Raw genomic sequence first — 24,166 nt, forward strand, 5'->3', positions numbered from 1 at the left:
ATGCTAATTCAGTCCAATCCAGTCCTTCTTCTTGGATGACCTCATCTTCTTCTTCCAGCCTCCTTTGGTGTTGGTGCGGTCCTTCTTCTCCATTATCTTCCCAGATAGCCAGGTCAGAGGTCATTTTCCTGCCGAGGAACTTTATCAACACCAGTAAACTATGCTGTCACGTTTTACGATGGGGGTCTACCACTTTCCGTCTGACTGTCTCCTCCTGGCTCCAACTGTCTAAACAACATTAATGTCAAGGAAGGGTCAACTGACTTGCTTATGCTTATTCCTACTAAAGATTATATACTATCCCTAACTTCTAAACTAGCTGTAACAGAAAACAGAAACATATAGTATAACACATGCTAATGAGATAAAAGATGCTAACAAGATAAAATAATTCTCTTCAGAAATTAGCTGTACTTTTACCTATATGGCACTAATGTTCCATCGAAGTGCTAACTCTGCTTATAAGTGTCAGACGAAGAAGAGCGCGCGTTGCTGTGTGATTTGTAAACGTTGCTTTTCAATAAAACCTTGTTCTAAAAAACAGGTTATGGGCCCAGAGCGTCACTAAAAAGCTGGATTACATTGAACACTGTGTGAGATAAACAGTATTGTGGCAATTCACAATGGAGGACAAGCTGTTTATTGACAAGCTGAGCGGACCAGAGAATTGGGCGACATGGAAGTTCCAGATGAAACATTTGCTAAAGGCTAAAGGACTGTGGCATATGCTAACAGAGGAAGAAACGCTAGCCCCGGATGCGAACGCAGCAGCACAGAGTGAGTTCGCTAGACGGAGAGAAAGCATTCTCTATGCTAGTGCTAAATGTAAGTTCACCCCAGTTGTATCTGATAACGAGCTGCCAGACTCCCAAAGAAGTGTGGACTACGCTGAGAGGCCATTTTGAGAGAGATACTCTTGCAAATAAACTATTTCTGAAGAAGAAATATTTCAGATGAAAGAAGGAGATAGTGTGGCGGGGTGGGGAGAGGTGTTTCGGTCGACGACAACGCCACCTGGGGAATTTCACCCCAGGAATTAACCGGAAAACAGGCACACGCAGATAAGGTTCTATTCCCGAGGCAGAGACAAGATTGAGGGTTAAGCACTACGATTTTATTAAATCCAATACACAACAAAAAAATAACTCGGCGGTCTAAAAGTCAAACAAAAGGGGTGGACAGGGCTGGGGCCCCACCGGCAGGTAAAACGCAATTAGGGGACATAACCAAACTAAAGACACCCGTGCTACTGCAAACAAAACTACACACGAGGGATGAGGAAAACGCCCTCCACCAGGGGTTGGGTCCCCACCGTGGCCCACAGCACCTGTCCACAAAGAAAAGAGAACAATTAAATTTCCAGCGGTAACAATTGACGCGACGAGCACACACGCACACACACCTCACACAGACAGGCAAATAAATTGTGACCAACAAGAACACCACATCAAACAAGAAACGAACAGAAACAAAACCTAAAAAAGTAAATGCCAGTTGATACGATTTACACACACTGTTAAGAATCTAAAATGAAAGCAATAGCTCCGTGGTCGCCTCGGCGGCACCACTACGTCTTAGCGCCGTCCCCCGAGCGAAGGGGGCGCGAGAGGAGAGAGCGCGAGAGCGAACAGGAGAGAGTCCCGAAAACGGGACTGAGCCAAAGCAGCAGTGGGTCCAGTACGCGAGGAAGTCCGTGCCGACTGTGTTTGGTGGCGCCACCACTCCGTGAAGAATTCCCGCTGGGGCAACGCGACCCACTGACGCCAGCCGGCAGCCAACTGCCCAGTGCAGACTAGCGCGTGTGCCCTTACGGCAAAGCGTTGTAAAACAGTTTCTGTTGGTCGAACCGCCCAGATCAGCCGCAACCCCGCCGTCCCGTCGAAGGGGGAAAACAACTAAAGCCAGCTGGAGGCAGTGCCTTATATAAACCTTTTCTCCCCACCCACCAATTAAGGCACTACCTCCATATGGCACCTGTTCGAAGGGCAGGCCATGCCCTGCCACAATAGTTTAACTGAGCATCTTAAACAAATGAAAGAGCTAACTGATCAGTTATCAGCAATAGGAGCTGTAATTGAAGAGGAAGACCAAGTTGTAACACTATTGGGAAGTTTGCCACCAAGTTATGCTACAATTGTCACTGCACTGGAAACAAAGATTGACAACCTGACACTGAAATTTGTTCAGCAAGCATTAATCAATGAAGAACAAAAGCGAGTCAAGGCTAATGAGAACAGTGGTGGTATTGAAATGGAATTTGATTGTGGAATGTAAATTGTATACAAAAGGAGGAAATTGAAATGGTATTCTATTGTGAAATGTAAATTGAGAACAAAAGGAAGGGTGTGATGGAGACTGGGAGAGCAGACGGAATCCATTTGGTTCCTCATTCATTTACATGGAAACAAAGGTTGAAGGAAGACCAGCGTCAAAGGACTGAGGGGGGGACATCCTCAGGCATTCAACTTCTTGTGCCAGCCGGAACACCCGCTGTGAAGGCACCAAACTCCTGAGGTGCATACAGTGCACACCTACTGTGTTGGCGTCCTGTGTCCTGTGTATGCAGCAAACACATGCTGTGAAGACGTCTGCACCTCAGGGGCGGGCCTTCAACTATATAAGATCAGAACTGTATACATTGAGCAGAGATCTCTCCGCATGCTTCGGTGTGTGTATCCTGACCGACTGACTGGATTAAAACCATCTCCTATGCAGTAACTTAGATTAATAGTTTTTTCTTCTCCAAACGGCTAAAAATTCCATGACAGTATGTCAGGTGGTGCAGCAGCAATGTCATCACAATTGCATGGCAATGTGCAGGATGGCTCCAAAGCAGTGGGAGCAGGACAAAGCACATGGAGATGCTATAAGTGTGGGAAGGAAGGCCACATTAAATGTGACTTTCCAAGCTTGAAGAATAAATCTAAAAGGAAAATCCACAAGGCTAAAAATGTGAGGTGTGAAAATGAAGATGACTCATTTGAAAGTGTTTTTGTGTCTAGAAGGGAAGGCTCTGAACAAACACAACAAGTTGAATGGTTAATTGATTCCGGAGCAACAAAGCACATGACGTGTAATCAAGAAATTCTTCAGGAATACCAACAGTACTCCAAAGCACAGTCAGTGAAACTCGGTGACGGCAGGGTGGTTGATGCCCTAGGAATTGGAAATGTCTACATGACAATGATGAGAATTGTCTTTATCTTGTTGTATGTGTTTTACCATATGTTCCTGTCTTCTCTTAGAAGTTAGGCATGGTAGATTCATTGGCAACTATAACAAGGATCAGAGACATTCCTTTCACAGGATTGTTGTTTGTTGTTCCATTGTAATCTCAGGAGCCAGTCAGGCAGGGGGTGTTAAACACCCATCATAAACGGGACATCATGGTGGGGTTGGTGATATTATTTGCATAAAGAATGGGAAATTTGATCTGGCCACCTGGGAAGATAATGGACAAGAAGGACTGTATCAACACCAAAGGAGGCTGGAAGAAGAGGACGAGGTCATCCCAGCAGAACTGGATTGGATTGCATGAACATTGAGAATTTGCATGTGTGTTTCTATAAAAGACTGTGCCAAGGGATAGTTAGGTTGTCAGACTTCGTACCCTGGCAATTGACTCTGTTGTTGCTAGGGTTATGAACTGGCCCGGAGCTCTGTAATATTTGTATCTCAAATTGGTTCTATTGTTAAATACATTTTGAAATTGGCATTTTTCTTCTTGAAGTCTTCATTCAAAGAACACGCGGATTAGCAGCTACATAGGAGAGGTATTGTGATCCAACAACAATGACCTTCAAGTCAAGTGATGTAAAAAATGTCACAATGTATGATGTGCTGTATGTCCCAAAACTTTCTGGGAATTTATTCTCGGTGGGAGCTGCTACCAAATAAGGAAATACAGTTCATTTCAAGAGATCTCGCTGCTACATTCGTGGAAAAGATGGAACTCTCAAAGGAATGGGAACACAAAGAGCCGATGGACTATATCAGCTGGATGTGGAAGGAGGTGAATCTGTCTTTCACAATGCAACAGTAGCTGCCAGCTTGTGGCACCAGCGTCTCGGTCACACTACCAAGCTGAAGGAACTAAAAGATCTTGTGAAAGGAATGGACTTCTCTGCAGAAGAAGAAAAGGTTCCCTTCTGTGAAGGATGTGTGGCGGGCAAACTGGCTAAAAAAACGTTCAAGTCAATTGGAGGAATATGTTCTAAGCGCAAAATGCAGTTGATTCACAGTGATGTCTGTGGTCCCATGCAGACTGAGTCTATTTAGTGGAGCAAAATATTTTGTGACTTTCATAGATGACTACTCCAGATGCTGCAAGGTATACTTCATGAAACAGAAGAATGAAGTACTGTCCAAATTCAAAGAATTTGAGAAGACCTTCACAAACGAGTGTGGACTGAACATCTCGAAACTGAGAACAGACAATGGTGGTGAGTACGCCTCAACGGAGTTTCTAGAATATTTGAAGGCTCAAGGCATCCACCATGAACTGACAGTACCTCACTCACCACAGCAAAATGGTGTTGCAGAGAGAAAAAATAGAACACTAGTTGAAGCAGCAAGGTGCATGTTGTCTCATGCTAAGTTACCAAAGAAGTTCTGGGCAGAGGCTGTAGCCACAGCAGCTTACATACAGAACAGACTGCCAACTTCTGTCCTGAAGGGAGAGACACCATATCAGAGATGGTGTGAAAAAAAACCTGATGTGAGTCACATGAAGGTATTTGGCTGTATTGCCTATGCATATGTCCCAGATGAAGAGAGAAGGAAGCTGGACAAAAAAACTGTGAAGCTTCGCTTCATGGGATTTGCAAACAATGCCAAAGGTTATCGCCTGTATGATGAAGAGAAAAGGAGGATTCTGATCCGTCGTGATGTCGTCTTTGATGAATCAAACTTCAACATGGAGAGGGAAGTGAAAGGACACTGCACAGAGAACGAGATAATTGTAAAAACAGATGTGAGTGAAACAAAAGATGATGAGATCACTGTCGAAAGCGCTGTCAGAAAAAGTGGCAGAATCAGAATGGCTCCAAGCAGATTTGGATATGATGAGTTTGCTGATGTAGTGACTGTTGATCATCATGCAAACAGGTGTCGTGTAACAGAGCCACTCTCACTGAAAGAGGCAATGGCAATGCAAAAAACTGGCAGGAGGCGGCTGACTTAGAATATGAGTCACTGCTAGAAAATGAGACATGGGACTTAGTTGACTTGCCAAAAGACAGAAAGGCAGTAGGATCAAGATGGGTGTTCAAAGTCAAGCATCATAGTGATGGAAGAGTGGAACGATACAAGCGTAGACTCGTTGCCAAGGGCTACGCTCAGTTGTATGGTGCTGACTATGATGAAACCTTTTAACCAGTGGTACGATTTAGCTATATTCGTACATTACTGTCCTTTGCTGTTCAAAACAATCGAGCTCAAAGCGGCTCTCAAGGAGCGCTACAAAATGAAAGACATGGGTGAGCTGTCCTACATCCTGGGCATCTCTGTGATCCAAAATAAAGAAAAAAACTGTGTCGTTCTTCAATAGAAGCATTACATCGAAGCCATACTTCGGAAATATGGAATTGATAATGCAAATCCTGTAGCAACCCCCGCAGATGTCAACGTCAATTTGAGAAAAAATGATGGTGTTAGTAAATCACTGGACCAGCATATCTATCAATCAATGGTTGGAAGTCTGCTGTATGCTGCAATGGCGACAAGACCAGACATAGCTCAGGCTGTGAGTGCTGTGTCAAAGTTCAACGCCAATCCGGATGCTTCACATCTGACTGCTGTAAAGAGGATACTTCGATACTTGAAAGGGACAGTGAATCTTGCTCTGAAGTATGAGAAGTCAGTCAACATACAGTAAAAAATGACAACGGAAGTAAAACAGTGAGTTTTGACACATTTATTGAACAAAATATTTATTCTTCCGCCACAAAACCATCAAAGTTTTCATCTTCTGTATCTGAATTAAACAGCTGCACTATTTCAATGTCCAACATCCCGAATTCCTCTTCTTAATCATCTGAATCGGACTCACCGACCGGTTCCGGTTCAATGTTGATTTTGTGAAAGCTCTTCCAATACATGAAGACGGTATCATAGCCCATGCGTCTACAATCCACCCGCATATGGTGGCATAACCTGCCCACCGCTGCCTCATAGTCTTTGTGAAGGAGTGTTCGCCTTCCGTCATCCAGCACTCTGTCTGTTTCCGTGGCAGCCGAGAACCACGGTGAACGATGACTTCTCGTGCCCCGTTGTGCGTACCGCCACTGTGCTGGTCCCTTTTTCTCCACTTTGTGGGTCAAAGGGAATGTTAAAAGTCAGAAGGATCTCATCCATGTTGGTGATGTGGCTGGGCGCGGTTATCTTGTTGCGGCAGTAGGTGCGGAAGAAGGCCACCCTCTCCTGGTAATCCGCGGGCAGCCGCTGCGCAAAAGTTGTCCTTGCACGTATGGAGAGATGTCGCCTCCTCATAAAGCAAAAACACTAAGATTGCTCGATTGCCATTTTCAGCCACATATTCGATGGCCTGCAGTTTAAAGTAAGCCTCATACACGTCTCGCTTGACCGGCGCCATTTTAGGGGATCCTAACGCGTAGGTGTGCCGCTAATCGATTGGCGGAGTGTTTACCGTAGTGCGCACAGCAGATTTTGGAACTCAGTCCACACACAAGGTGCTCCATATTATAAGGCGCACCGTCGATTTTTGAGAAAATCTCAGTGTTTTAGGTGCGCCTTATGGTCGTGAAAATACGGTATCGTTCCATGCTTATCTTCTAACTCTTTACCCTGTTTTTGCCATGATTTTCCTCCTATAGAACCTGATTTTGGATTATCAAGATGATCTTGTAATATGGTGTGAATTTCTGACTCCCACTTACACAACGCTTCAGCTAAATTAACCTTCACCTCTGGAGGGGGGAGTCTTTTTTGCAATGTCATTTCAATATATTTGCTATATTTGTATCTGGAGTTTACAACTAGGACACTTCAATTGACAGTAACAACATTTTTTTGGAAATTGCCAATGTGCAGAACTTTTGATTAAACAGGTGTCTGCTTACCTTTTATTAGGGATCCCTTTGTCATCAGTAGTCCCCTGAAGTGACCGTTGTTCAATTCTTTGCCTCAGATTACTTCTCTGTGTTCATCACGTCGGGGTCACCAAATTGTTGGATCACAATATTCTCAAGTGTGTCACTGCCGATCTGCATGTTCTCTGAATGAAGACTTTAAGGAGAAAAATGCCAATTTCAAAATATATTTAGCAAATAGAATCAATTCAAGATACAAATATTTAGAGCTCCTGGCCAGTTCAAAACCCTACAATAACAAAGTCAATTGTCAGGGCATGAAGTCTGACAACCTAACTATCCCTTGACCCAAATAGGCAAATCATTGATACAAATCTAGTCTGATGTTGTCCTCTGATTGGATGATCTCATCTTCTCCTTCCAGTTCCATTGGATGCTGGCACCATCTTTTTTCTACGTTGTTTCCCAGATAGCCAGGTCAAAGTTCACATTCTTCTTGCAGACAAACTTATCAACACCACCACCACAACTATGCTGTCTAATTTTACGATGGGTGTTTAACACATTCAGCCTGACCGTTTCCCTTGATTACAATTATCTAAACAACAGTCATGTCAAGGGAGGGACAACTGACTACTTATCTTTATTACACTTACTAGGAAGGGTCAACTGACTCTTGCTAATGATTATATTATCCCTAACTTCTAAATTAATTGTAACAGAAAACAGAAACATATAAAAAAAACCAGACACAATTCTCTTCAACACCAAGGCCAAACAATACATGCAGAGACAGGGGGCATATGATGGTCAAATGGGACAGTCTTTTGAAAGGCAAAGGGATCAGGCACTTCTTCTAGTTTGGCAATAAGTTTGGTATCATACCAAACTTATTAACTAATTACTGTGCTGAGTGCACTGTTTTTGAGGTTACAAGGGCTTTGTATTGGCCTGTGAATTCCCAGCTTTGGGAAGCCAGCTGTGGTTCCCAATTGAGTGTCAATCTGAAATGAAACATTGCAATGCCCAGGCTTCCTCATGAGACACGTCATCAGTTGTGTGCCTTAGGGTCTTAGAGTGTTTCAAATGCTTACCACAAGACACTCACCTAAAGATGGTCCATCAAAGATGCACCATCTGTGAAGAGAGGAACTGGGAACAAATTTAGGTCCTAGCGCATCCATGGCTCAGTCTCTAATTTTAGGCTGAGTGACAGGCAGGGTTGGGGTTTACGGTTTTGTGTTGTAGAGCATTTGCACTGGTCCACTGACCTGGCAGATGTGGTTGCGTTTGAAGGCTGCAGTCCCTCCCTTGTGTGACCTGTGTTCAAAATCAATCTTGTGCAGCCAGCAGCAATGATATCCTGCTGGCCACATTGTCAAACATTTTCTTTTTGAAATATCTTGGTTTTACTGAGATTTTGGGTTGCAGGTAGTTTGCAGTGGCGTGTTATCCTGATAGGTATGGTTGAATGGGAATTCTGCAGTTCCTCACAAGGACGGGTTGAAGCCCACGCCTGGACAAGCAGGAGCCACTACAGTCCTGTCAGCCACATCAATCAACATTTTCTTCTTTCAGTAAATCAATACCTTTGAAAATGAGTAGATTAATATATTACATCCAAATCTTGGAAAAAATTAGATTGAGAAGGGTTAGGATAGGATTTTGGGTTGAAGAGCATTGGCACTGGTGGTCTGACTTTGCAGCAAAGGGTGAGTGGGAATGCTGCATTCCTGATGTGAAATCACCACCATCAAAACAAATGCTTGGCAGGAAAAAGTGATGCATTCCAGTCAGCTGCATCATCAACCATTCCCTCTTTTAGCTGGATGTTTCAGACGTTTGCTGATGAAGAAAACGTCAGTTTGGGGATGGATGCAATTTTCTTTTAAACGGAAGTGGATACAACAGAATTATTTTAAAAATGTATGACACAATTACAGTTTGTCATGTTAGAAGTTTGTTCATCAAGAAAGTGTCAGTTTGGGCATGGATGCGCTTTTTATTTTTTTTAAAGTGAATGCAACATGATCATACAAAAGCTAATATCCTAATCACATTTTGACTTTTTTGATTTTTGCGCGTTGAGGAAATGTCCTTGTAGGCATGAATGCGCTTTTCCCCCCAAAAAACAGAAGCGATCGCATTAGGATAATATGAAAACTAATCTAGCAAAATGCACTTTCTTGCCAAAACAGAAGTGATTGCAGCAGGATCATATGAAAACTAATGTTGCAATCACATTTTGACTTGACTGACGTTTGCTCATCGAGGAAACGGGAGTTCGAGCATGGACCCATTTTTTTTCAGGATCATATGAAAACTAATTTTGCAATCACATTTTGACAACATTACCGTTTGCGGGTCGAGGAAACGTTAGTTTGGGCGTGGATGCACTTTTTTAAAAACATAAGTGTTTGCATCAGGTTCATGTGAAAACTAATGTTGCAATCACATTATGACTTTATTGACTTTCGGGAAAATGTCAGTTTGGGCGCCTCTAGGAGGGCTAGGATTGCCTTTATTTTGGTTGAACGTTTTGTTGCGGGGGGAGGGATTTGGGGTTGATTTGTGATCATTGTTTGTGTGGGTTATTTTTGCATGTTATTTGGGGGTTTGATTAAGTGTGCTTTTTTTGCTCGTGTGGGTTATTTTTGCATGGTATTTGGATTTGATTAATTGTTATTTGTGTGCTGTGTGGGTTATTTTTGTATGTTTATTTGGGTTCTATTATTGTGTACGTTTTCTGTTATTTTCTAAGTGGTGCCGATCCTACCCTGGGGGGTGCAGGTGTTTTAAAGATAACTGTTAAATCTTGAATATGAATTTAATATCTGCACGTTGAGTGTGTGTGAATGGGTGTATGAGAGTATTTTAGCAATTGTTGTTAGCGGATATCCGGAAATAAAAGTATTTGCACATTGGACCAGTCTCTTATCCTCACTAGAAAACACTTGTGCGGCCTTGATAATAGTTCTCCAGGTGGAATTCCTGGGGTGGCGTCGATTTAGAGAGGATATACTGACGTTTGCGCTTAGAGGAAATTTCAGTTTGGACATGGATACCCTTTTTTAGGTGACTGCAACATGATCATATTAAAACGAATGTCGCAATCACACTTTAACTTTATTGACGTTTGCGAGTCGAAAAAGTTTCGGCATGGACGATCTTTCTTCAGGATCATATGAAAACTAATGTTGCAATCACATTATGACTTTATTGACTTTTGCGCATCGGGAAAACGTCAGTTTGGGCATGGATGCTCTTTTTTTCAGGATCATATAAAAACTAATGTTGCAATCACATTTTGACTAAATTTACGTTTTCACTTGGAGGAAATGTCAGCTTGGGCATAGATGCGCTTTCTTTCCAAAACAAGTGATTGCATCAGGATCATATAAACACTAATCTTGCAATCACATTTTGACTAAATTGACATTTGCTCAATGAGGAAATGTCAGAATGGGCATAGATGCGCTTTATTTCCAAAACAGATGTGATTGCATCAGGATCATTGTTGCACACTTGGATACAATAACTGACTGTCCAGGCGTGCATGGGTGGGTTCTTTTTATAACTTTAATCCAGCGGTCAACACAGGAACACAACGTGGAGCCTACCGTCCTGTCTCATGCTTCACCCCGGTCTCTTTGAGAATCTGCGTGCTCTCTTTTTTCTCTGAAGACCCCTAAGCTGCCCCAAAAATGCCTGCGTGAGCTCACTCATTTTAACCACCAGCAACACACGAAAACATTACGTATGCTCTCGTACATGAATATTTCTTTTTAACTACTGAACAGGATTACATGCAAAATAACAAAAATTAAATAAATTATATATGAGAATGGGGGGTCCATGTCCCTATACATGCCAGGCATTCTGGGTCCCACACTCTCCCCTCCAATATAAATGTCATCTCGACATTCCGAGTTTCCCAGGGTTCGTAGTCATCAACTGATGAGTTCTGGAGGCAGATTATTGGGAGTCAGTCTGCAGAAGATACCTTCTGTATGGCAACAGTTCATAACATGACATGCATCTCTGTCTTCATGCCATGAGGAAGCAACAAACATCACTGGCCAGGTGACACCTGAAATGCTACTCCACCATTTGTGTAGGATCTGAATCTTTGACTGAAAGGTAATAACCATACTTCTGCCCATAACCCATTTAAACCCACATTTACACTGTAGGCATAACCTACTTCTCAGTGTCCTTATATGTTTGTGGTCTACTCCCTGGTACTAATCTCATGAACTGAAAGTGAATCAACCTCTTACAAAACTCTGAGTTTTTACTTAACTTGAAAACCTTCCTGTGAACTCACTTCTCTTCTTACTTTGTCACAACAATGAACTCAACATGTGACTATGAACTTGTCTTCACACCTGCACATCAAACTTTTACAACAACATCATTCATCCCTACGTGTGACCGATGGTTGACCTAATGTTTTGTAAGTGAGTGTCTTAGGTGGCTGTCTGTGTCGTAAAGGATATTTTCTTGTGGGAGCTGGCTGCAACTCAGGGTCCCTCTCGTCCTCTTCATCAGCTGACACCCTCTCTTCAGAGTTCATCTCGTCTGCTTCATCAGAAGACTCAACCTGCTCAGCCTCTGCATCTCCACTGTCCTCCACCTCTGACTCCATTTTAATGTCATCCTCTCTGTCCAGCTGTTCACCTCCGTCGTCTTGTTCCGGTTGTCTCTCAGCTGCTTGGGGCTGGAATTCCTCAGCACTAGCTCTCAGCTGACTCCTGACGCAGTCAAACAGCTCTCTTGGATGTGTGGTGATAAATCTCCAGTTGTTTTCATCATCTGAACTGCTCTCAGACTCTCCGTCTTTCTGCACTTCCTGACGACGTCTTCTTTTGACTGTGTTCGACTTTGTCTTTGCCTTTCTTCTTTCAAACTTGTCTTCTTCCATGGGCAGGAAGTCACAGGGCAATAACAAGTTCCTGTGAAGAACTCTAGTCCTACCCACTCCTTTCTCTGGTCTCACAACATACACAGGACTATCTTTGTGCTTTCTCTCGATCACAATATGAACTTTTTCCTCCCAGTAAGATCTGAGTTTTCCTGGTCCTCCTTTGTCCCTGACGTTTCTCACCAGCACTCGACACCCTGGCTGAAGCTCAACTCCATGTGTTTTCTTGTCATACAACTTCTTTGCTCTACTTTGGTGACTCTGAGCGGTCTTTGATGCTATTCTGTATGCCTCTTGCATCCGACTTCTCCATTTGCTGGCATAGTCACTGTGAGATGCGCTCTGGTCCCTTGGAGTCAGACTGAACATGATGTCAACAGGTAGTCGGGGGTTTCTCCCATACAGAAGGTAGTATGGAGCTTATCCTATCGCTTCACTGCATGTACAGTTGTATGCGTGCACCACTTTGGCTAAGGAGCTCTTCCAATCTGCCTTCGCTTCGTCTGTCAGATTTCTTAGCATGGACAGCAGTGTTCTATTCAATCTCTCAGCCTGACCGTTTCCTGCTGCATGGTAAGGTGTTGTGTGGGAGCCTTGAATGCCACTGTATTCTTCGAGTTTAGAGAACAGCTTATTCTCAAACTCCCTCCCTTGATCATGGTGCAGTTTTGAAGGAAAGCCAAACTTGAGTACAAAGTCTCCAAAGATCTTCTCAGCCGCTGTCTTTGCTGACTTGTTGGTGCAAGCATACGCCTGTGAGTGAAAGCGAGTGAAATGGTCTACTACCACCAAAATATACTCATACCCTCCCTTACAGCTCTCCAGATGCAGGTAGTCAATTGACACCATTTCAAATGGGTATGTGGTCACTATGCTAACCAGCGGTGCTCTGGTTGGCTTGTTTGGGCATTTTCGTTTCAAGCAGCTACACACTTTGGTCACATAATGGTCCACGTCTCTCTGCATGTGGGACCAGTAAAATCGATCACGGATCAGACTCAGTGTTCGCTCAACTCCGAGGTGTCCCAACTCCTCATGCAACTCTTTGTAAACCTTTGAGTGCTTGCAGGTGCTATCTCAGCTGGATCCATGCAGTAGCCATCTCCTGATACAATCTTTCCAAGAAATTTCACCTGGTCTTTAAACACTTCACACTTCTTAGCTGTTAGCATTACTCCGTGTGCCTGATAACGACGTAGCACCTCCCTCATGTCATTTAGATGCTCCCCGAAGGTTTTACTGTGGACGAGGTTGTCATCTAAATAAGGCTGTGATGACACATCTCTCAGACCTGTGAGGCATTCCTCCATGCTGCGCTGGAACTCTGCTGGAGCTGAGGACAGGCCGAAGGGAATCCGGACCCACTCGTACAAACCCCATGGTGTTATAAAAGCTGTAAGTGGTCTGCTACTTTCCTCCAGGAAACCCTGGTGGTATGCCTTGCCCTGATCCAGCACTGAAAACCACACACTTCCGCTCAAGCTGTTCAGCAGGTCTTGTACTCGAGGGATGGGGTGTCGGTCAGGAATGGATTTCTGGTTTAGCTCCCCGTAATCCACACATAAACGTAGACTTCCATCCTTCTTACGTACACAGACGTAGAAGAGGTGAAGAGTATGGAGACCTGGATTTTCTAATCCATCCTCTATTCAGCAGGTCCTCTAGATTTTCCTTCACCTCTTTGTGCAGCGGTTTTGGAACTGAGGTGTAGGTGCATCGCACAGGAGTCGTGTCACTCAGTCTGATTTTCAGTTGCAGAGATGGAATGCATCCAACATCGTTCTCATCCTTTGAGAATGCATTACACTCTTCTCGTAGCATCTTTTTCAATTTATGTTGTTGACCTGGTAACAGATGATCAATTGATACTGGAGGATCCCATGACTCATGTTTCTGTGTGTCCTGCTGTCTTTGATCCTCTTCCTGACTCTCAACACGACGAGCTTTACTGTCTGTCTTTTCACCTGTACTCGCTGTGTCAGTGGTGTTGGTGCAGGCTGGCCTTACATCAGCCTGGTAGATCGACTTGACTTGCTGGACATGACCCAGAATGGTGCGAGGTGTTAGAGTGATGTTATAGTTACTATCATTAGTGACAGGGATTGCAACCTTGGACCAGTTTCCTTTAGACAGGCAAATAACAGTCTCTGGAATGGTCAGTTATTCAGGCCATTTTTGGATCTCGTCTGGCTCAAAAAAACCTTCCTGTTTTGTGGAAAGGGGACCAGTCCTTAGATTACATTTGATCTCTCTGTCCTGCTGGAATTACTGTCTTTTGTCCTCCCACTTTCACCACACCCTCCTTGTCATGCTTGTCGTGGCTCTGCACCAGCTAAATCAGCATGTTTGTCTTCTTACAGTCGATGGAGAAAGCATCACTAACAACAGCAGGTGTAACTTCTGGGTGCTGCTCCATCCCATTCTTCACGATGAGCTCAATGACATTATAGCCAATAATTGGTGGCTCTGCTACCCCTGGCTCGTTGGAGACTACGACTGGCACATGTAGCTCTAGCTGTAGACCTCTGTTTGACCCTAGCTCAAATGTCAGTTCAACCCAGCCTGCAAAAGGTATGGGTGTCTGGTTTGCAGCTCTACCAACAAGAGTCTCATTCTCTCCAAAACAGAAGTGATTGCATCAGGATCACATGAAAACTGATCTTGCAATTACATTTTGACTAAATTGAAGTTTGCGCAATGAGGAAATGTCAGTTTGGGCATGGATGTGCTTTCTTTCCAAAACAGAAGTGATTGCATCAGGATCACATGAAAACTGATCTTGCAATTACATTTTGACTAAATTGACCTTTTCACTTGTAGGAAATGTCAGTTTGGGCATGGATGTGCTTTCTTTCTAAAACAGAAGTGATTGCATCAGGATCACATGAAAACTGATCTTGCAATCACATTTTGACTTGAATGACGTTTTCGCTAAGAGGAAATGTCAGTTTGGGCAAGGATGCGCTTCTTTCCAAAACAGAAGTGATTGCATCAGGATCATATAAAAACTGATCTTGCATCTACATTTTGACTAAATTGAAGTTTGCGCAATGAGGAAATGTCAGTTTGGGCATGGATCCGCTTTCTTTCCAAAACAGAAGTGATTGCATCAGGATCACATGAAAACTGATCTTGCAATTACATTTTGACTACATTGACCTTTTCGCTTGTAGGAAATGTCAGTTTGGGCATGGATGCGCTTTCTTTCTAAAACAGAAGTGATTGCATCAGGATCACATGAAAACTGAACTTGCATCTATATTTTGACTAAATTGAAGTTTTCGCTAAGAGGAAATGTCAGTTTGGGCAAGGATGCGCTTTCTTTCCAAAACAGAAGTGATTGCATCAGGATCATATGAAAACTGATCTTGCAATTACATTTTGACTAAATTGAAGTTTGCGCAATGAGGAAATGTCAGTTTGGGCATGGATACGCTTTCTTTCCAAAACAGAAGTGATTGGATCAGGATCATATGAAAACTGATCTTGCAATCACATTTTGACTTGAATGATGTTTTCGATGAGAGAAGATGTCAGTTTGGGCATGGATGCGCTTTCTTTCCAAAACAGAAGTGATTGCATCAGGATCATATGAAAACTGATCTTGCAATTACATTTTGACTAAATTGACGTTTTCGCTTGGAGGAAATGTCAGTTTGGGCATGGATGCACTTTTTTTTCCAAAACAGAAGTGTTCACATCTGGATCATATGAAAACTGATCTTGCAATCACATTTTGACTTGAATGACGTTTGCGCAAAGAGGAAATGTCAGTTTGGGCATGGATGCGCTTTCTTTCCAAAACAGAAGTGATTGCATCAGGATCACATGAAAACTGATCTTGCATCTACATTTTGACTAAATTGAAGTTTGCGCAATGAGGAAATGTCAGTTGGGCATGGATGCGCTTTCTTTCCAAAACAGAAGTGATTGCATCAGGATCACGTGAAAAATGATCTTGCAATTACATTTTGACTAAATTGACCTTTTCGCTTGTAGGAAATGTCAGTTTGGGCATGGATGCGCTTTCTTTCTAAAACAGAAGTGATTGCATCAGGATCACATGAAAACTGAACTTGCATCTACATTTTGACTAAATTGAAGTTTGCGCAATGAGGGAATGTCAGTTTGGGCATGGATGCGCTTTCTTTCCAAAACAGAAGTGATTGGATCAGGATCATATGAAAACTGATCTTGCAATCACATTTTGACTTGAATGATGTTTTCGATGAGAGAAGATGTCAGTTTGGGCATGGATGCGCTTTCTTTCCAAAACAGAACCGATTGCATCAGGATCATATGAAAACTGATCTTGCAGTTACATTTTGACTAAATTGAAGTTTGCGCAATGAGGAAATGTCAGTTTGGGCATGGATGTGCTTTCTTTCTAAAACAGAAGTGATTGCATCAGGATCACATTAAAACTGAACTTGCATCTACATTTTGACTAAATTGAAGTTTGCGCAATGAAGAAATGTCAGTTTGGGCATGGATGCGCTTTCTTTCCAAAACAGAAGTGATTGCATCAGGAGCATCTGAAAACTCATGCTGCGGTCACATTATGACGTTTTTGACGTCTTCTCGTGGGGAAACCATCACTTTTGGTCAGGAGACACATTTTTCTCAAAACAGAGGTGAATGCAACATGATCATCTGAAAACCCATGCTGCGGTCACATTATGACGTTTTTGACGTCTTCTCGTGGGGAAACCATCACTTTTGGTCAGGAGATACAAGTTTCTCAAAACAGAGGTGAATGCAACATGATCATCTGAAAACCCATGCTGCGGTCACATTATGACGTTTTTGACGTCTTCTCGTGGGGAAACCATCACTTTTGGTCAGGAGACACAAGTTTCTCAAAACAGAGGTGAATGCAACATGATCATCTGAAAACCCATGCTGCGGTCACATCATGACGTTTTTGATGTCTTCTCGTGGTGAAACCATCACTTTTGGTCAGGAGACACAAGTTTCTCAAAACAGAGGTGAATGCAACATGATCATCTGAAAACCCATGCTGCGGTCACATTATGACGTTTTTGACGTCTGCTCGTGGGGAAACCATCACTTTTGGTCAGGAGACACAAGTTTCTCAAAACAGAGGTGAATGCAACATGATCATCTGAAAACCCATGCTGCGGTCAAATTATGACGTTTTTGACGTCTTCTCATGGGGAAACCATCACTTTTGGTCAGAAGACACAAGTTTCTCAAAACAGAGGTGAATGCAACATGATCATCTGAAAACCCATGCTGCGGTCACATTATGACGTTTTTGACGTCTTCTCATGGGGAAACAATCACTTTTGGTCAGGAGACACAAGTTTCTCAAAACAGAGGTGAATGCAAAATGATCATCTGAAAACCCATGCTGCGGTCACATTATGACGTTTTTGACGTGTTCTCGTGGGGAAACCATCACTTTTGGTCAGGAGACACATTTTTCTCAATACAGAGGTGAATGCAACATGATCACCTGAAAACACATGCTGCGGTCACATTATGACGTTTTTGACGTTTTCTCGTGGGGAAACCATCACTTTTGGTAAGGAGACACAAGTTTCTCAAAACAGAGGTGAATGCAAAATGATCATCTGAAAACCCATGCTGCGGTCACATTATGACGTTTTTAACGTCTTCTCGTGGTGAAACCATCACTTTTGGTCAGGAGATACATTTTTCTCAAAACAGAGGTGAATGCAACATGATCATCTGAAAACCATGCTGCGGTCACATTATGACGTTTTTGACGTCTGCTCGTGGGGAAACCATCACTTTTGGTCAGGAGACACAAGTTTCTCAAAACAGAGGTGAATGCAACATGATCATCTGAAAACCCATGCTGCGGTCAAATTATGACGTTTTTGACGTCTTCTCATGCGGAAACCATCACTTTTGGTCAGAACACACAAGTTTCTCAAAACAGAGTTGAATGCAACATGATCATCTGAAAACCATGCTGCGGTCACATTATGACGTTTTTGACGTCTTCTCGTGGGGAAACCATCACTTTTGGTCAGGAGACACAAGTTTTTCAAAACAGAGGTGAATGCAACATGATCATCTGAAAACTCATGCTGCGGTCACATTATGACGTTTTTGACGTCTTCTCGTGGGAAACCATCACTTTTGGTCAGGAGACACAAGTTTTTCAAAACAGAGGTGAATGCAACATGATCATCTGAAAACCCATGCTGCGGTCACATTATGACGTTTTTGACGTCTTCTCATGGGGAAACCATCACTTTTGGTCAGGAGACACAAGTTTCTCAAAACAGAGGTGAATGCAAAATGATCATCTGAAAACTCATGCTGCGGTCACATTATGACGTTTTTGACGTGTTCTCGTGGGGAAACCATCACTTTTGGTCAGGAGACACATTTTTTTCAAAACAGAGGTGAATGCAACATGATCACCTGAAAACACATGCTGCGGTCACATTATGACGTTTTTGACGTTTTCTCGTGGGGAAACCATCACTTTTGGTCAGGAGACACAAGTTTCTCAAAACAGAGGTGAATGCAAAATGATCATCTGAAAACCCATGCTGCGGTCACATTATGACGTTTTAACGTCTTCTCGTGGTGAAACCATCACTTTTGGTCAGGAGACACATTTTTCTCAAAACAGAGGTGAATGCAACATGATCATCTGAAAACTCATGCTGCGGTCACATTATGACGTTTTTGACGTGTTCTCGTGGGGAAACCATCACTTTTGGTCAGGAGATACATTTTTTTCAAAACAGAGGTGAATGCAACATGATCACCTGAAAACTCATGCTGCGGTCACATTATGACGTTTTTGACGTCTGCTCGTGGGGAAACCATCACTTTTAGTCAGGAGACACAAGTTTCTCAAACAGAGGTGAATGCAACATGATCATCTGAAAACTCATGCTGCGGTCACATTATGACGTTTTTGACGTGTTCTCGTGGGGAAACCATCACTTTTGGTCAGGAGACACATTTTTTCAAAACAGAGGTGAATGCAACATGATCATCTGAAAAGTCATGCTGCGGTCACATTATGACGTTTTTGACGTGTTCTCGTGGGGAAACCATCACTTTTGGTCAGGAGACACATTTTTTTCAAAACAGAGGTGAATGCAACATGATCACCTGAAAACTCATGCTGCGCTCACATTATGACGTTTTTGACGTTTTCTCGTGGGGAATCCATCACTTTTGGTCAGGAGATACAGGTTTCTCAAAACAGAGGTGAATGCAACATGATCATCTGAAAACTCATGCTGCGGTCACATTATGACGTTTTTGACGTTTTCTCGTGGGGAATCCATCACTTTTGGTCAGGAGATACAGGTTTCTCAAAACAGAGGTGAATGCAACATGATCATCTGAAAACTCATGCTGCGGTCACATTATGACGTTTTTGACGTGTTCTCGTGGGGAATCCATCACTTTTGGTCAGGAGACACATTTTTTTCAAAACAGAGGTGAATGCAACATGATCATCTGAAAACTCATGCTGCGGTCACATTATGACGTTTTTGACGTGTTCTCGTGGGGAAACCATCACTTTTAGTCAGGAGACACAAGTTTTCTCAAAACAGAGGTGAATGCAACATGATCATCTGAAAAGTCATGCTGCGGTCACTCATTATGACGTTTTTGACGTGTTCTCGTGGGAAACCATCACTTTTGGTCAGGAGACACATTTTTTTCAAACAGAGGTGAATGCAACATGATCATCTGAAAACTCATGCTGCGGTCACATTATGACGTTTTTGACGTTTTCTCGTGGGGAAACCATCACTTTTGGTCAGGAGACACAGGTTTCTCAAAACAGAGGTGAATGCAACATGATCATCTGAAAACTCATGCTGCGGTCACATTATGACGTTTTTGACGTGTTCTCGTGGGGAAACCATCACTTTTGGTCAGGAGACACATTTTTTTCAAACAGAGGTGAATGCAACATGATCATCTGAAAACTCATGCTGCGGTCACATTATGACTTTTTTGACGTGTTCTCGTGGGGAAACCATCACTTTAGTCAGGAGACACAAGTTTCTCAAAACAGAGGTGAATGCAACATGATCATCTGAAAACTCATGCTGCGGTCACATTATGACGTTTTTGACGTGTTCTCGTGGGGAAACCATCACTTTTAGTCAGGAGACACAAGTTTTCTCAAAACAGAGGTGAATGCAACATGATCATCTGAAAACTCATGCTGCGGTCACATTATGACGTTTTTGACGTGTTCTCGTGGGGAAACCATCACTTTTAGTCAGGAGACACAAGTTTCTCAAAACAGAGGTGAATGCAACATGATCATCTGAAAAGTCATGCTGCGGTCACATTATGACGTTTTTGACGTGTTCTCGTGGGGAAACCATCACTTTTGGTCAGGACACATTTTTTTCAAAACAGAGGTGAATGCAACATGATCACCTGAAAACTCATGCTGCGCTCAAATTATGACGTTTTTGACGTTTTCTCGTGGGGAATCCATCACTTTTGGTCAGGAGATACAGGTTTTCTTAAAACAGAGGTGAATGCAACATGATCATCTGAAAACTCATGCTGCGGTCACATTATGACGTTTTTGACGTTTTCTCGTGGGGAATCCATCACTTTTGGTCAGGAGATAAAGGTTTCTCAAAACAGAGGTGAATGAAACATGATCATCTGAAAACTCATGCTGCGGTCACATTATGACGTTTTTGACGTGTTCTCGTGGGGAAACCATCACTTTTGGTAAGGATACACATTTTTTTCAAAACAGAGGTGAATGCAACATGATCATCTGAAAACTCATGCTGCGGTCACATTATGACGTTTTTGACGTTTTCTCTCGTGGGGATCCATCACTTTTGGTCAGGAGACACATTTTTTTCAAAACAGAGGTGAATGCAACATGATCATCTGAAAACTCATGCTGCGGTCACAATTATGACGTTTTTGACGTGTTCTCGTGGGGAAACCATCACTTTTAGTCAGGAGACGCAAGTTTCTCAAAACAGAGGTGAATGCAACATGATCATCTGAAAAGTCATGCTGCGGTCACATTATGACGTTTTTGACGTGTTCTCGTGGGGAAACCATCACTTTTGGTCAGGAGACACATTTTTTTCAAAACAGAGGTGAATGCAACATGATCACCTGAAAACTCATGCTGCGCTCACATTATGACGTTTTTGACGTTTTCTCGTGGGGAATCCATCACTTTTGGTCAGGAGATACAGTTTTCTCAAAACAGAGGTGAATGCAACATGATCATCTGAAAACTCATGCTGCGGTCACATTATGACGTTTTGTCATGTTTCTCGTGGGGAAACCATCACTTTTGGTCAGGAGACACATTTTTTTCAAAACAGAGGTGAATGCAACATGATCATCTGAAAACTCATGCTGCGGTCACATTATGACGTTTTTGACGTGTTCTCGTGGGGAAACCATCACTTTTAGTCAGGAGACACAAGTTTCTCAAAACAGAGGTGAATGCAACATGATCATCTGAAAACTCATGCTGCGGTCACATTATGACGTTTTTGACGTGTTCTCGTGGGGAAACCATCACTTTTAGTCAGGAGATACATTTTTTAAAAACAGAGGTGAATGCAACATGATCATCTGAAAACTCATGCTGCGGTCACATTATGACGTTTTTGACGTTTTCTCGTGGGGAATCCATCACTTTTGGTCAGGAGATACAGGTTTCTCAAAACAGAGGTGAATGCAACATGATCATCTGAAAACTCATGCTGCGGTCACATTATGACGTTTTTGACGTTTTCTCTCGTGGGGAAACCATCACTTTTGGTCAGGATACACATTTATTTCAAAACAGAGGTGAATGCAACATGATCATCTGAAAACTCATGCTGCGGTCACATTATGACGTTTTTGACGTTTTCTCGTGGGGAAACCATCACTTTTGGTCAGGAGATACATTTTTCTCAAAACAGAGGTGAATGCAACATGATCATCTGAAAACTCATGCTGCGGTCACATTATGACGTTTTTGACGTTTTCTCGTGGGGAAACCATCACTTTTGGTCAGGAGACACAAGTTTCTCAAAACAGAGGTGAATGCAACATGATCATCTGAAAACTCATGCTGCGGTCACATTATGACGTTTTTGACGTTTTCTCGTGGGGAAACCATCACTTTTGGTCAGGAGATACATTTTTTCAAAACAGAGGTGAATGCAACATGATCATCTGAAAACTCATGCTGCGGTCACATTATGACGTTTTTGACGTTTTCTCGTGGGGAAACCATCACTTTTGGTCAGGAGATACATTTTTTTCAAAACAGAGGTGAATGCAACATGATCATCTGAAAACTCATGCTGCGGTCACATTATGACGTTTTTGACGTTTTCTCGTGGGGAAACCATCACTTTTGGTCAGGAGACACATTTATTTCAAAACAGAGGTGAATGCAACATGATCACCTGAAAACTCATGCTGCGGTCACATTATGACGTTTTTGACGTTTTCTCGTGGGGAAACCATCACTTTTGGTCAGGAGATACATTTTTTCAAAACAGAGGTGAATGCAACATGATCATCTGAAAACTCATGCTGCGCTCACATTATGACGTTTTTGACGTTTTGTCGTGGGGAAACCATCACTTTTGGTCAGGAGAACACTTTTTTCAAAACAGAGGTGAATGCAACATGATCACCTGAAAACTCATGCTGCACTCACATTATGACGTTTTTGACGTTTTCTCGTGGGGAAACCATCACTTTTGGTCAGGAGATACAAGTTTCTCAAAACAGAGGTGAATGCAACATGATCATCTGAAAACTCATGCTGCGGTCACATTATGACGTTTTTGACGTTTTCTCGTGGGGAAACCATCACTTTTGGTCAGGAGACACATTTTTTTCAAAACAGAGGTGAATGCAACATGATCATCTGAAAACTCATGCTGCGCTCACATTATGACTTTTTTGACGTTTTCTCGTGGGGAAACCATCACTTTTGGTCAGGAGATACATTTATTTCAAAACAGAGGTGAATGCAACATGATCATCTGAAAACTCATGCTGCGCTCACATTATGACGTTTCTGACGTTTTCTCGTGGGGAAACCATCACTTTTGGTCAGGAGATACAAGTTTCTCAAAACAGAGGTAAATGCAACATGATCACCTGAAAACTCATGCTGCGCTCACATTATGACGTTTTTGACGTTTTCTCGTGGGGAAACCATCACTTTTGGTCAGGAGATACATTTATTTCAAAACAGAGGTGACTGCAACATGATCATCTGAAAACTCATGCTGCGCTCACATTATGAGAGTTTTTGACGTTTTCTCGTGGGGAAACCATCACTTTTGGTCAGGAGATACATTTATTTCAAAACAGAGGTGAATGCAACATGATCACCTGAAAACTCATGCTGCGGTCACATTATGACGTTTTTGACGTTTTCTCGTGGGGAAAATCACTTTTTTTGGTCAGGAGATAGAAGTTTCTCAAAACAGACGTAAATGCAACATGACCACCTGAAAACTCATGCTGCGGTCACATTATGACGTTTTTGACGTTTTCTCGTGGGGAAACCATCACTTTTGGTCAGGAGATACATTTTTTTCAAAACAGAGGTGAATGCAACATGATCATCTGAAAACTCATGCTGCGGTCACATTATGACGTTTTTGACGTTTTCTCGTGGGGAAACCATCACTTTTTGTCAGGAGATACATTTTTTTCAAAACAGAGGTGAATGCAACATGATCATCTGAAAACTCATGCTGCGGTCACATTATGACGTTTTTGACGTGTTCTCGTGGGGAAACCATCACTTTTAGTCAGGAGACACAAGTTTCTCAAAACAGAGGTGAATGCAACATGATCACCTGAAAACTCATGCTGCGGTCACATTATGACGTTTTTGACGTCTGCTCGTGGGGAAACCATCACTTTTGGTCAGGAGATACATTTTTTTCAAAACAGAGGTGAATGCAACATGATCATCTGAAAACTCATGCTGCGGTCACATTATGACGTTTTTGACGTGTTCTCGTGGGGAAACCATCACTTTTAGTCAGGAGACACAAGTTTCTCAAAACAGAGGTGAATGCAACATGATCACCTGAAAACTCATGCTGCGGTCACATTATGACGTTTTTGACGTCTGCTCGTGGGGAAACCATCACTTTTGGTCAGGAGATACAGGTTTCTCAAAACAGAGGTGAATGCAACA

Source organism: Takifugu flavidus, chromosome 15 (assembly GCF_003711565.1).
Source record: "Takifugu flavidus isolate HTHZ2018 chromosome 15, ASM371156v2, whole genome shotgun sequence".
In the NCBI taxonomy this organism is placed as follows: domain Eukaryota; kingdom Metazoa; phylum Chordata; class Actinopteri; order Tetraodontiformes; family Tetraodontidae; genus Takifugu; species Takifugu flavidus.